This window comes from Dipodomys ordii, unplaced genomic scaffold (genome assembly GCF_000151885.1).
Source record: "Dipodomys ordii isolate 6190 unplaced genomic scaffold, Dord_2.0 Scaffold50, whole genome shotgun sequence".
Lineage (NCBI taxonomy): Eukaryota > Metazoa > Chordata > Mammalia > Rodentia > Heteromyidae > Dipodomys > Dipodomys ordii.
Genome location: NW_012267266.1, coordinates 3,371,354 through 3,386,467, shown reverse-complemented (window position 1 = coordinate 3,386,467; position 15,114 = coordinate 3,371,354). Strand labels below are relative to the sequence as shown.

Below are 15,114 nucleotides of genomic sequence, written 5' to 3'. Positions count from 1 at the left end.
TGAACATACTGTACAGAGGGGTTACAATTACATGGGCAGGATAATGCATACATTTCTTACCAAGCATTGCAGCCTCCTCCTTTGTTTACCCTTCACATCCCTTCCCAGCCTCCCCCCACCCCCATCCCCCCCACTCCCCCACCGATGTTGTAAAGCTTATTTTCGACATGACAACTTGTACTTCTCATTGTTGCAACAGGTCCACCTGTATCCTTAAACGACTTGTTTTTCCCCATCTCCTCCACAAGTTATACTGATCATTTCTAAATTTCTTGTGCTGCTTTTCTGTTCTAATTTTTAAGAGGATTAAAAAGCAAGAAGATGCCCTGAGTCAATGGGACTTTTATTGTGTTGCCGCCTGGGAGAAAAATGTTTTATTCTCCAGGGCTGAGTTTCTAAGATCACTATCAACCTCTAGCCATGTCTCCTAACACGGTGCTTCAGAATGTCACAATTAGAAACACATGCATTTATGGGCTGCCTCTTGAAAACTCCGGATGTCGTAAAAACACATTTAGAGCATTAAGTGCTCTTTGAAGCAGTCTCCACAGAAGTGATGCTTTCAGAGAAGAGTGCTCTTAGATAAAAACCAACAGCAGGTCCCATGTCATGCTCTCTACGTGGTTCAACCTCTGAGTGCCAGAGTTTTCTCCCTTGGGTGTGCCTTTCCTGGAATACAAGAGAATGTAAATTCACTCCCAAGTGAATTTGAACCCATTGGCATATTCTATTACATGCGCAGGCAGGAACTTACAATAGGCTTGTGGTTTCAGTACTGGTGGCCTGTAGGGGTCACCTGTGTTTTTTTCTTTACTCAGCATCTGCCCCTCCTACTTCTGGGAACTAAACTTTAATTCTCCTTAGAAAGCTATTCCTCCCACATGTTCATCTGTGGGATTTGGGGTAGGCTTAGTTTACCTTCTCTGGCCACAACCACATATTCAGACAAAGGCAAATTCTTCAAGCCAATCCAAACCCTGACCCTGTGCTAGAGCTTTCTTGACTCCTATCAGGAAAGAGAAAACCTTTATTCTGTGAGACTTTTTGCTAATGAGAATGTAATTCTGACACTCTCCGAGTGAATACCTGAGTAAGAATAAAGTGATGCAGAGGAAAGAGAGTTGAGAGAAGCAGAGACCATTCCTGTTGACAGTATTTGAGAACTTGGGTGCAGGTAAACTTGATACAGTCACTTTGGATTTTAGATTTCATGAACTAATAAGATTATCACTCCCTCAAAGTGATTTGAGCTACTTGGATTGACTCATACCTGTAATCCCAGCAACTTGGCAGATAGAAATGGGAGGAATCTCCATGCCAGAAAAACCAGGTAAAAAGTTCATAACCTCTCTCAAAGCTGGAGCATAGCCAGGCGCCTGTGGCTCATGCCTCCTAGCTGAGGAGGCTGAGATCTGAGGATCACAGTTCAAAGCCAGCCTGGGCAGGAAAGTCCGTGAGACTCATCTCCAATAAACCATCAGAAAGCCAGAAGTGGTGCTGTGGCTCAAGTGGTAGAGCACTAGCCTTGACCTGAAGAGCACAGGGACAACACCCAGCCCAGACTTCAAGCCCCACAACTGACAAAAAAGAAAAGAAAAGCTGGAGCATAGTGGTTAGTACCTTAGTACCCATCATCCAAGCTGTATGGAAGGCTTCAGTAGAGGATCATAGCTCAAGCCAGCCAATCTGAAAAAGGGAGGAGGGGGCAATAAAAAGAGCCAAAAAAGTACAAAAAAAAGCTGGATGTGACCTAAGTGGTAGAACACCTGTCTCACAAACATCAGGCCCTTAGTTTAAAACCCCGTACTGCCAAAACAAAAACAAACCAAAAAAAAATTTGAATAGCAAATAGTGCTTCTGCACTTTCCATAGAGACATTCCTTACTAGCACATTGGAATTGGAAGATGTTGAATGGAAAAAGAAACACAAAACTCTGAGGCCCATTGCTCCTGTGCAAACTAAGACCTTGGCCAGAAGTGAACTGATAATTTTGCCTCTTTCTCCTTTACACGTATCTCAGATTCCACTAGAACAATGAACCAGAAAATAGTAGGAGTAGTGGAATTTTTCTCATTTCCTTAATACCTGCATATGAAAGAAGAGCTTGGTCATTCTTTCCTGGATTTTGTGCTGGCAATGTTCACAGGCTATCCTTTCATACGTGTTCCCTGGTGTGTGTGTCTGTGTGTGTGTCTGTGTGTGTGTGTGTGGCAAGAGCCCTTTCATACGTATTCCCTGGTGTGTGTGTGTGTGTGTGTGTGTGTGTGTTTGTGTGTGTGTAGCAAGAGCCAAGAGCACTCGGCACCTGGCTGACAGCCTTTCTCTCTCTGGAAGGGTAGCCTCTAATCCCTGGCCAGCCCTTCTCTACCCCTTGCTGCTGTGCCTTTGCTATGGCCCTACTTTCCCTTCTGAGCCAGCCTGAATGGTATTGCCAAATGATGCTTCAAAATTTTTCCCAATTCAAGGAATGTGTGTAATTTCTTCTAGTTTTTATATTGTATCTATTCTCTTCTCGTTTTTTTTTTTTAGTAAAATGAATACAATTAGTAGAAACTACTATGCTGGGTGGCAGTGGCTCATGAATGTCATCCTAGCTACTCAGGAGGCTGAATCCTGGATCCTGGAGAATTGCATTCAAAGCCACCTGGGAAGGAAAGTATGTAAGATAATGTGGCCCTGGTGACTCATGCCTATAATCCTAGATACTCAAGAGGCTGAGATCTGAGGACCTCAGTGTTCAAACTCAGAAAGCCCATAAACCTCTTGTCTTCAATTAACCACCAGAAAACTGGAAGTGGTGCTATGGCTCAAAGTGGTAGAGTTCTAGTCCTGAGCAAAAAAGCCCTGGGACAGCATCTCGGCCCTGAGTTCAAGCCCATAGCCAACAAAAAAGAAAGAAAGAAACGAAGGAAGGAAGGGAGAAAAAGAAAAGGAAGGAAGGAAGGAAGGAAGGAAGGAAGGAAGGAAGGAAGGTAGGTAGGAAAGAAAAGTGTGTGAGACTTCAATTAATCGGCAAATGCCATACCTGTAGATGAAATGGTAGAGCACCAGAGGAGCAAGTAAAGCCCTGAGGCTTTGAGATCAAGCCTTGGTACTCCCAAAACAAAGAAGACAAATTAATTGCTGTGCACCATGCTTAGGTTTCATAGGTTTCTCAGTTCCTTAAGATGAATCTTTATTATCTCCTTTTTTTTAAAGACAAGGAAACTAATGCACAGATGCTAAGTAATTTTCTGTAGGTTAAGTGATGGAGTCCACATGCAACTCTGTCATTCTAGATGCAGATGCCATGCTGCTGCCAGTGGATGGCTGAGGAATAGTCTACGGTTTCTGAGGAAGCTCCCCCACAATCTACTGTCTCTATTTATTTCCCCCCAACTCTTCAGGCTCCACCATCCACTTAGACTGATCCCATAAGTATGCTCACAATTCTCTAGTTTGTTTTTGCTTCTGTATTCATTCATTCACTCATTCATCATAGCATCCATTAGGCTGATCTTATACTATACCCAATAATTTCATGGTTATTTTTGCTTGCTCATTTGTCTAGTAAATATTAACTGAGCCCCTGCTACAGCTGCTGAGGTCATTTCTGTGACTCTGAATACTTCTACGAATTCCTGGTTATCTTTCAAGGCTCTGACCCAGTCCCTTCCTTTCATGCCACCCACCTGGCCAGTGCAGCTGGCATGGCCCCTGTTCTGTGAATGGTGAGGGCACAGAAGGGCATGCATAGTTTAGCATTCAATTTCACTGTGGCCCTGAAGTCGTATGCTGTCTCCTCTTCCCAGCAGGAGTCACATGCCTGGAGAACCAAGCCAGGGACATGCTACTTTCATATTCATTAGAGTTCAGTGCACTCTACTAGACAGCTAAGAAACTTCTTTCTTCTGATACTGAATTTTGATCTCAGGGCCTTGTGATTACTCTGCTTGCTTGCTCAGCTGCTGCTCTATCATTTGAGCCATGTTTTTTTGCTAGTCATTTTGGAGATGGACCCTTATGGACTTTTCTGCTGGCTTCAAACCTTGATCCTCAGATCTCTCAGCCTTCTGAGCAGCTAGGATTATAGATATGTGCCCCTGGTACCTTGTTGGCAGCAAGAAACTGTTAAATAACTTTTAAAATTAATTTTTATTATTTTTGGTGCTGGGGATTGATCCCCTGAACTATATCTCCAGGCTTTAAGAAATACTCTGTTGAGTGAACAAGTGGGATATGTTAGTATATAATTGGAATTCTAGGCCAGACATATCAGGTCCAGCCACACATCCCAAAATACAAAGAGACAAGTGAGTAATGGTGAAGAGCAAAGAGAGATTTATTTTGTAGCATGGTCAAACCTAAAGAACAGGCAAAGTAAGCACTTTAGCCAAGCTTTGGGGTCCAAACAGGAGCTTCGTGTTTAAGTAGAGAAAGAACTGGGGTAAGGAAAAGAGAATGGGCACAATTATATAGTCTCAGGCAAAGAATGGTTTGCTTGATCATTATCTCAGGCCTGGTTGTTCCAGGGGAGTTTTGGAAAAATTTATTCCTAGCATTATTTGAAGGGAACAATCTCATTCTCATGAGATGATTAATCCTGCTTTAGTATTCAGCCTCTTCATTATAGGTAATTGCCCTTATTGGGGTGGGGGAGGGGGGAGTGGCCTGTCCTGGGAGTCTGTGCTATTCCCTTCCTTGGGAGTAGTTTCAATATCTTGTCATAAAGGTGCTTTATAATCCATTTTGACCTTCATGGAGCCCAAGGGATTGCATGACAGAGAAGCAGAGTGAAGGAGTTTTAAAATGCAGACAAGGATGCCAAGTTTTTCTCTTGCTTTAGATTAATGGGTGGGACTAAAAAGCCAATTATCTTTTTATGCTATAAAAACAAAATGTTTTTTTAATAGGAATTTTAGGACTGGGATGTAGCTCAGTGGTAGAACACTTGCCTAGCATATACAAGGCCCTGGATTTCATCCATGGTACCAAAAGGGAAAAAGGAAAAAGCCTGTTAAAAAACATTGTAAGAAGCTGGGCTCCAGTGGCTTATGCTTATAATTCTAGCTACTCAGGAGGCTGAGATCTGAGGATCATGGTTCAAAGCCAGCCAGGGCAGGAAAGTCCATGAGACTCTTTTATCTCCAGCTAACCACCAGAAAACCAGAAGTGGCTTTGTGGCTCAAAGCACTAGCCTTGAGCAAAAAAGCTCAGGGATGGTTGGTGCCCAGGCCCTGAGTTCAAGCCCCATGATCCACAAAAAAATAAATAAATTGTACTGGAAGTGAAACCCAGTGGTAGAGCATTTGCCAACCATGTACAAGGATCTAAGATTGATCCTCAGCACCGAAAATAAGTTATGAATCAGGGTTCTTTTTCTTGGTCCTAGACTTCATTTAAATTTTATGATAGTCTTGTGAGTGGATATGATTATTTTCAATTCACAGATAAACTGTCTTGCATCAACTTCTACATCTGGCCGCTTCTAAGTCCTGGGACTGGAGGGCAAATCCTAGAACACTTGGAAAATGTGCTCTCTGGCTACATCTCTAGATCTAGGATGCTGCCAGCAACATTCTTGGAGTTTTTGCCCATGTGATATCATCCCTTCCTTAGCTGTGGAGGTTGGGGGTAGGTTGAGGAATGCTCTGCTTTTTGTTTTGATGGTTACACTCTCATCCTACCAGCTCAGGAAAAAAAAAAAGGAATGGCTAGAGACTTGACTGAAAAGTTACTGAAGCATCTTTCTCCCTTTAGCACAAGCCCCATATGCAGATGCCATGAATGGCTTCTCTCCCTTCCAAGGCAATTTCTCCTCCCTTCGAGTCTATTTCCACCTTCCGCAGACCAGATTAAAGGTAGAAAGACATATGTATATTACACTAAGGAAACTGTCTTGATTGGGACTGTGAAAATGTAGTTAACAGATGTGCTCTTTTCTCATCTATGTTCTGCTGAGAGATCAGAAATTTGCTTCTGATGGTCCAAAGATAGTTTTCAAGTGCTCATGCATGCCCTTTGCCCTATCATCAAACAAAGCTTCTCTTTTTTGCCAGGATATTGTCTTGCCCTGAATGGCTGTCAGCTCATCAGGTTCTCCTTTACCTGTTGCTTCTTTCCTGTCTTCACATTGGCAACCTCTTGGCTCCCTTCTCTTTAATGCTTTTAGCCCCCCTTGCTAGGTCTCTCTTTACTTGCCCTTCCTTACAACCACCCCTGTGAAAGCACTGCCCACTTGCTTTTTATCTCCACTTCTTTCACTCTTCCCCCTGGAGGATCCTTTAAACCATTCTGGCTCAACTCCCTCTCTCTAGCCTGCCTCTGGCACTATGCTTCTGTGGAAGTCCTCAGTTCTGCCAAGTACCCCAGACCTGGCTGCCTCTGCCCTGTTCCCACCATCTTCTTGATCACTCTTCTTGAGAGCTGGGATCACATTTTCTGCCTCTTTTCTCCATTTTCTCAACTCTTCTGGTCTGGCGCCATGATTCTTTTCTACCTTTCACAAATGTCTTATTTATATGCTAGTCTCTTTTTAAAATAAAGGTATACATTTTAAGTGCTATTACAATAAAAATGACTAAATAATTCTGCCTCTATCATAGAAAATATTATTTATCAAAATGAACTCCAGGAAACAATGGAAAAAGAGGGTTTTTTCCCTTTGTTTTTCTTTTATTTTTGTCTTGTTTATCTGTCTTTCAGAGGGTGAGGGGAGCACAGGAATGCAGGGATAAAGGATAAACAAATGCAGCAGCGATGAAATGCAGTGTGTTGAAAATGAACTATACAACTTGTGGGTGGGGACAGGAGGGAAAAAACTGGAAGAGAGCAAGGGAAGAAGTGACATTGTCCAAAAATAAATGTACTCATAGATGGGAATCTGTTTTGTTCTCATTGAAGGATTTTCCTCACCCTTCTGAGCCTGATCTTTTTTATGTATCTACACCTAGATGGAATATGAAGGACTGTCCCCCGCCTTATTCCTCCAGGTCAAGCAAAGCACCAGGTGCATGCTCATGTGCTTGTCCACAAGCAGGTCACTTTGACCTTGGCTTGGCTGAAAACCCCCTCACCCCAAGTGAAGTATTCCATTCTAGGTCTGGCCAAGGACACCGCCCTTGCCCCCCAAGAGACCATAGCCTATTTTTTATTTTCTGCTTCCTTGTTAAGACCCATATAAACCCAGCCCTGAAAACCAGTCCCTTGTACAACCTCCATACCCAGGGAAGGTCTGTGCCCCTTGCGAGTAATAGCCTGTTGAGAATAAAGTCTGGTCTATTACTTTTCTGTTCTCTTCCTGACTTATGAAACTGTAACCATTCTGTATATCACCTTTACAATGATAAAAATATTAAAACAAAATAAATGGGAAAAAGGTGCCACTACAATAAAAATGATTAAGTACATAATAAACAGTACAAAGGGTACACATTTCTTTCTTTTTGTTGTTGGTTGTGGGGCTTGAACTCAGGGCCTGGGTACTATCCCTTTGCCGCTTTGTGCTCAAGGCAAGCACTCTTCCACTTGAGCCATAGTGCCATTTCTGGTTTTTGAATAGTTAATTGGAGATAAGAGTCTCACAGGGACTTCTGCTTGGGCTGGCTTTGAACCACAATTCTCAGATCTCAGCCTCCTGAGTAGGATTACAGGCATGAACCACTGGCACTTGGCTTTTAAAAAAAAAAACAAAAACAAAAAACAAAAAAAAAAAACAAGGTTTCATTATATAGGTCAAGCTGGCCTTAAACTTGGAATTCTCCTGGTGACTGAGTCCTAGGATTACAGCCATGGCCCACCATGTCTGGCTACTCATATAGTCTTTGATTCTCTCTGTGTGTGTATGCTGATTCTGGGGCTTGAGCTCAGGGCCAGGGTGCTGTCCATGAGATATTTTTGCTCAAAGCTAGCAGTTTACCACTTGAGTTAGAGCTTCACTTGTGGCTTTTTGATAATTAATTAGAGATGAGTCTCGTGGACCTTCCTGGCTTTGAACCATGATCCTCAGATCTCAGCCTCCTGAGTTGCTAGGATCATAAGCATGAGCCACAGGTGCCCAGCTTACTCAGATATTCTTGATCTCCTAGGATCATGACTCAATCAGCCTCGTACCAAAGAGGATCACTAGAAGTTGGTTATAAAAGAATTCCATGATTTAAGGTCCTATTGTTTGTGAGGGAAAGACAACATATATGAAATCTTCAGAGTGGTGCAGATATGTTAGTAGAAAAGCAAATAACCAAGGAATTGTAGCCTTTACAACTTGCAGAGGGCAAGATTAGCTGATAAACTAAAACCTGTCTAACAACAAAATGGGGGCAGAGGGCTACAAAAGAATGAGGCAGTAAGAAGGACAAAAGAATGAGGAAATAAGGACTGGGCACTAAATCTCTGATGACATGACAATGTAGGAAAGAGGAAAGAAACCCACCCATCAGAAAGCCATCTTCAAGAACTCTACTTTTCCCTCTTAAGGCCAGTCTATATGGAAGACAGGCACAAGATGGCGGAGATAGGCTCAAGTTCTGTCTTCCCATAGCATATTTAAGTTATGTTCTCTTTCTCTGCTATTTTGTGTGTGTGTGTGTGTGTGTGTTGGTCTGAGGCTTATAATTTAATAAATTATGAGATATTCAACATGTTACTATATAACTTAGGGCCTGAGTGCTGTCCCTGAGCTTTTTTGCTTACGGCTGGTGCCCTACCACATTTCCACTTCCAGCTTTTGGGTGGTTAGAGGTAAGAGTCTGATAGACTTATCAGCCTAGGCTGGTTTCAAATGGTGATCCTCACATCTCAGCCTCCCAAGTAGATATGATTACTGTGAGTCACTGGTGCCCAGTTCTCTGTTATATTTCTTTTCAAATAAACTTTCCTACTGCCTTGATGTTTGACTCTTGCCTTAATTCTTTTCTTTTTTTTTAATCTTATGCAAGTATGGAGGTCAGCTGAGCTGCCTTAAATTTCTGATAACATATTTGTTGATTTAGCCAGAAAGTTAGGGATTAAATATGTCTTTTGACTTGGACTCATGGAGTGGTAACGTAGGAAGTGAAGAGTGAATTCGAGATAAATTCATCAAATAAGTAAAAGGCTAAGTAGCGACTCTGAAACTGGGATCTCCATGAAATGTTTGTCGTCTCATTTGTTTACATTTTCATGGTCTGTTTGGAGAATCTCAAACACATATGTAGATTATAGCAAGCAAGATGAGGAAGTTGGACACAAATTGTGTTTTCTTTCTTTTGTCTTTTCTGGGGATGGAACCAGGCCTCCCTCGCGTTAGGCAGTCAATCTTACCACTAAAACATATCACATTCCAGAAAATCAAATACTGGAAGAAGAAGAAAAAAAAGTATTGCAAGTTGGATTTGCAAGCGTGCTCCAGGCGTGGCTCCCAGGCTTTCTCCCCAGGAGAGGTTTCCTGAGAAATCAGTCATTTCTGGGGAAACAGACCTTCGCCTCCTCCGAAGGTTCTGGGCCTGGCTGCAGCTCCTCCCTTCCGCCTCTGGCAGTTGAAATTCAAGTCTATAAATTCTCAGTCCACGGTTCAAAGTGGGAACAAGTTGACGCCGAACAAGCACTACCAGCCCAGCCTTCGTAGGTACCGCTCGAAGTAAGTCCCTGAGCCCAGCGGGGTCTGCCTCAGACGACCATTAGGCAGCGGCGCACACGAGCCCCGCACGGCACGTGCTGAGCAGAGTCCCACCGGGCACAGGCTCTTTCTTCCCAGGCATCCGAATTGGCGGCTGGCAGGCGAGGGCTGGGAGGAGGATGGGCTGGAGTCTCGGAGCTGCGACCCAACCCGAGGGGGGCGGTGCCTGCGGGGCAGCCGGAGCCAGAGCGCTCCCGGCAGTGGCTCCAGAGATAGCGGCGTGGGCGGGGACTGTGCTGTGACACCGCCCTTGCCCCGCCCCTCTCCCCGCCCCACCCCATGCGCGTTGCCAGGGAAATCAGGTGATTCCGAGCTCCGGGCGCTTGCGGTTGCCGTGACGTCAGGCGCGCGGCGGTCTTCACTCGCTCGCGGCGGCTCCTCACTCGCTTGTGGCAGGTGCGGCGCGTTTCGTACAGTGCGGTTGGGTCTTCTCGGGCCGGAGTCGAGCAGTACCTAGTCTGTTTGTGTGGGAAAAGAGGTGAGGGGGCTCCGTCAGGCGGGGGGCAGGGGAGGCGTGGAGGGGTCGGGCTGCGCGAAGGGCGCTGGGAGAGCCGGCGGGACTGGGACCGGGCCGGGCTGTGGCGGGGAGCGCGCGGCGGCGGCGGCGGCGGCGGCGGCGGCGGGGAAGCGGCTGTGCCCCGCGGCTCTGCTAGGACGCCCCTCGCGCTCCCTTCGCCGTCTGCCCGCTGAAGGGCTTCAGGTTTCTGCGGCCGCGCTCGCGGCTTGGAGCCGAGCTCGTCTCGCCTTGTCTCAGGGGACGTCCGTCCTCCCAAGCTTCTGGATGTCTCTGCCTGGGGCTGCGATTTCTGAGGCACCGCTCTGCTTGCCCTCCTGAGCCTTCTGGAAGCGGGGTGTGGGCGGGTGGGGAGCCCCCACTGGGCTCGCAGGGGGCGAGGTGGACTGGGTGGGAAGTGTGGAGCGCTGAGCCGGGTGCTGGGTTTGGCCGGGCTTTGAGGGGTGTTGCTGGGGATCCGACGGAGGGGGGCGGGTTGTGAGGAAGGGATCCCACGGTGGCGAGAGGGCAGAGGGTGGGAAACTGAGTAGACATGTTGAGGTTAGCTCTGAGAGGGGTCTTGAGGGATGAGGGCTGGAAGGGAAAAGAGGATAGATTGGGGCTGTTGGAACCCTGTGATTGGGGATACACTGAAAAGTTGATGTGACAAATAAAAAAAAAAGGAAATAACACTCGAACTCTTCTCTAATGGGATTCTTCCAATTTTGTTTATGAAAAATTTTAAACGGACTCGGTGCGGACACAGCCAGCTAGTTGCTGGTATAACACCCCAGCCATTGCTAACAGATTGGTTTTTAAAATTTTTTTGTTTGTTTTGAGAAAGGACACACCCTTCAGCAGCTTATTTTCTTATACCTCATTTGAGTGGATTAAATGACAGAGCTGACCGTACCTCAATATGCAGGGAGACTAATATCCACCATCTCCCCCTTCAGGGGTTTCAAATGTCTTACAAATACACCTCTTCTGCCTAGGGTGGAATTGAAACCCCCACCACCTGGTAGATTTAATGGGAAAGGAGTTATTAAAGAGAATTAGTGGGGCTGGGAAGGTAGCTCAGTGGTAGAGTGCTTGCCTTGCATGCATGAGGCCCTGGGTTCGATTCCTCAGCACCACATAAGCAGAAAAAGCCGGAAGTGGTGCTGTGTTTCAAGCGCTAGAGCGCTAGCTTTGAGCTGAAGAGCTGAGGGACAGTGCCCAGGCCCAGAGTTCAGGCCCCACAACCATTAAAAAAAAAGAGAGAGAGAATTAGTACCCCAGACACAATTTTGGGAGACTTGGTAAACTAACCAAGTCTGCTTGCTTTGCTCAGTTTGTGGGCTTCTCAGTGTAAGACTCCCTGAATTTTAATAGGCTTAAGAGGCAGGCAAAATATATTTTTGTTATATAAGGAGGAATGATTTTGTGGCTTTAATTTTTCCCAGCCCAAAAGTATGTTGATACTATGATAAAAGATACATACAGTTATACATTTTTATATTGAAACATTAAAAACTTACTGGGAGGAAGTGAAATGACTGAATTTTCTCAGTAACTTGCATAGTATTTGTTTGACTCCAAGAAACAAAATTGGACCTCCAGGGATCCTGTACAGGAAAAGGCAGTTTGGGGAATTGCTAAGAACTTCAGAAGGTGGCCACAGCTGGTCTGTATGTAAATATAGAATCCAGCACTGGGAGGGCAAATTTAGATTGGTGGGAATTCAAGAAAAATGAACTTCCAGTGAAATCATTCTTTGTGAAAGAAGTCCCAGGATAGATGATTACCAAAACAAAGCAAAAAATCAAAACGTGTAAAAGGCCACAGTAGTTTTTAAGGAGCCTTGACCTTGTAAGAGTTGTTGGAAATTAGGTGTCTTGACTGCATTAAAATTTTTTTGGCTAGAGGTAATGATATACTCTTGTAATCCCAGTACTCCAGAGTTCACAAGTTTGAGGGTAGTCTGAGCTATTTAGGAAGTTCAGAATAGTCTGGGCTATGAGACTTGGTCTTTAATTACATATATATCCTACTTTCTGAATCTCTTTGATCATACTATAAGTGGGCAACTAATTATCTTCCTATAGAAAGAAACAATCCACCTCCTCCCTCCCCCAGACACAATAACTATGTGTTGTCAGGACAGTTAAATAGTCCAAGAGGGGTTGTTTTGTGTGTTTTCCTTTTCATTCACTGGTGCCACTTCCACAAGTTTTACCATTGGTAGAGAACTTCAGGTTTCATTGTCAGGAGAAACATTATTTCCCTAAACACAAGCTACCATCCATACACACTAGCACTGACTTTCAACAGAAATGGTTTTTCTCGGGGGGGGGGGGTAATTGGCCAAGGTGAGAGACACAGGATATCTAGGAATTTCACCTGTGTCACCTGGGTTGGCCACTCCTTTCCTGGCATGGAACCTAGTAGTTGATCTTGAACCTAGTAGTGATCAGGTACCCAGGAAAATTAATTAAAGGCTATATGAGATTTGAGCCCCTCGAAGCAGAATATTTTATTTTTTGGATAGTAAATCTTGTAGTAAGAAAGAAAAAGGTTCTGGGTGCGTCACTGGCGCACACCTGTAATCCTAGCTACTCAGGAGGCTAAGATCTGAGGATCACGGTTCGAAGCCAGCCCAGGCAGAAAAGTATGTGAAACTCAATAAACTACTCAGAAAAAGCTGGAAGTGGTGCTTTAGCTTAAGGAGAAGAGTGCTAGCCTTGGGCTCAAAGAGGCTCAGGGACAGTGCCCAGGCCCTGAGTTCAAGCCCCAGGACTGGAAAAAAAGAAAAAGAAAAAGGTAAAAGTTACAAACTTTTGTAATAATCTCCTTCAAACTCTAAGGTTTTTTAGTCTACCCTGTGGAATCTATAGATTGGATTACCAATCAGTCTATAATCAAGATCTGGAGGTCCATGGTTTTGTGCCTGTTTGTATTTCATACATCAGTAAACATGGGTTGTTCATTACCTTTTAATCTGTAACAGTCTTGGTTCTTTTCCAGTGCATGCAGTAAACTAGTAACACTATAGGCTCTGGGTCTGGCAGCTTTCCATCCAACATCCTTTTAACAGCTAGATTACAGGAAATTGTCTCAGCCCAGAAAGGTATTAATGGTTACTAAATTAGGTGAGAAGTGAAAGAGTAATCAAATTGTCTCAGCCCAGAAAGGTATTAATGGTTACTAAATTAGGTGAGAAGTGAAAGAGTAATCTTTTTAACATTTCCCTATCCTATGTTTGATGGGCCACGGCCTTGCTATGTTTATTTAGATTTATGTGCTTGCTAATATGGACTCTCCAGGTACTCTGGAACTATGACATCCAGCTCTTAAACTTCTGATGTTGTTGACCAGATGAAACTTTCTCACCTGAGGAAAATTTAGACCGAAGAGACTTCTTGTTTTCCTTAAGCTGAGCTGAGTGTTGTGCTCTTGGGGGTTGGCCCAGGCCACTAATTGGCTTGACTATAAAGTAGGAGTCAGCAATTAAAAGCAGCTATATGGTAGCAAGGTAAATAGGACCTAAGTTGACCGTCCAGTCCTACATCCAAAAAGGTTCACAACACTTCAAGCACTAAATACAGAGAGTTCTTTAAAAAGAAGTGACCTTGAAGCTGGGCACTGATAGCTCATGTCAATAATCCTAGCTACTCTGGAAGCTGAAATCTGAAAATTACAGTTCGAAACTAGCATGGGCAGGAAACTTCATGAGACTCTTACCTCCAGTTAATCATCAAAAAAGCCAGAAGTAGAGCTGTGGCTCAAGTGGTAAGAGTGCTAGCCTGGGCAAAAAGACCTCAGAGACAGCACCCAGGCCCTGAGTTGAAGCTCCAGGACTGGCACTAAAATAAATAAAATGACCTTGGAACAATGTACTTATAGTCTTCAGGAGACACATGTGAAATAGTACTATAATGGTCTCTGATTTACAGTGATTCAACTTACAATTTTTCTACTTTACAGTGGTGCAAAAGTTTACCCATATAATCTTGGACTTCCAATTCTACTTCCTCCTGAGTGCTGGGATTATATGCATGCACCACATGCACCACTTCACTCAGCTCATTGTTTTCTTTCTTTAATTTTTTTATTATGGTAGTTAATAAATTATAAGAGATACTCAACATGTTACTATGCAATATACCTTATTTAGATATTTTGCCTAAATGCAGGCTAAAGTAAACTGGGCACATTTAAAGAAGGCTAGTCTAAGCTATGGTATTCAGAATATTAACTGCATTTTTCATAATATTTTAACCTATAGTGGCTTTATTAGGATGTAACCCCATCAAAAATTTGTGCACATCTGTGTACTGACTTAGGCCTCAAAGTTAGCTGTGTGCAACTGGATTGTTTGAATCCAGCCTTTATGGGCAGCAAGGCTGTGTATGACTGTCATAAACAAAGGATGATTTATATTTTTCTGAACTCTTAATTATATGGCCTCAGAGAGTGTTGGTAGTCATAGGAGGAGGAGGGTTTCTCTATCTGAATTTACTCATTATGGAGTTAAAATGCCTTATTCAGAGGTGCCTATCATTTATGCTAAAGAATAGCCAGTCCTAAGAGCACTGGCCCAGAAAACACATCATGCCTAGAAACTAGACATTTTCTGTTCAAAGAAAGATAGGAAGCAGCTAGGTCCTGAGTTCAAACAAAAAACAATCTAGCTGTGTGCTGTGGCTCAAAACCCTATAATTGTAGCTATGCTACTCAGGAGGTGGAGATCAAATGGTTCAAGATTAGCCTTGGCAAAAGTTAGCAACACCCCACCTCAGTAAACTCTCTGTAGTATTGTATATCAGCTCTATAGGCAGCCATAAGTATAAAGATCTCAGTCTGAGCTTGAGATAGTACCTGAAAATTAAGCAAAAAAAGCCGGCAGAGGGTGGAGGATGGGGGAGGCGGGGAGGAAAGGAGGGTAGCAAGAATGGTTTGAGTAAAGAGCTTGCCTAACAAGCTCAAGGCTTGGTACTTTCTGGC

At 44.0% G+C, this 15,114-nt stretch overlaps 1 protein-coding gene across 1 annotated transcript in view; it reads left to right on the top strand.

Annotated features, from left to right (window-relative positions):
• Positions 1-9,957: 9,957 nt before the first annotated feature.
• Positions 9,958-15,114, top strand: part of Cystm1 (cysteine-rich transmembrane module containing 1) — a 59,846-nt gene continuing 54,689 nt past the window's right edge. The window contains exon 1 of the mRNA XM_013020274.1: positions 9,958-10,113. The gene's annotated coding sequence lies outside the window, so the exon portion shown is untranslated. The remainder of the gene's footprint in view (positions 10,114-15,114) is intronic.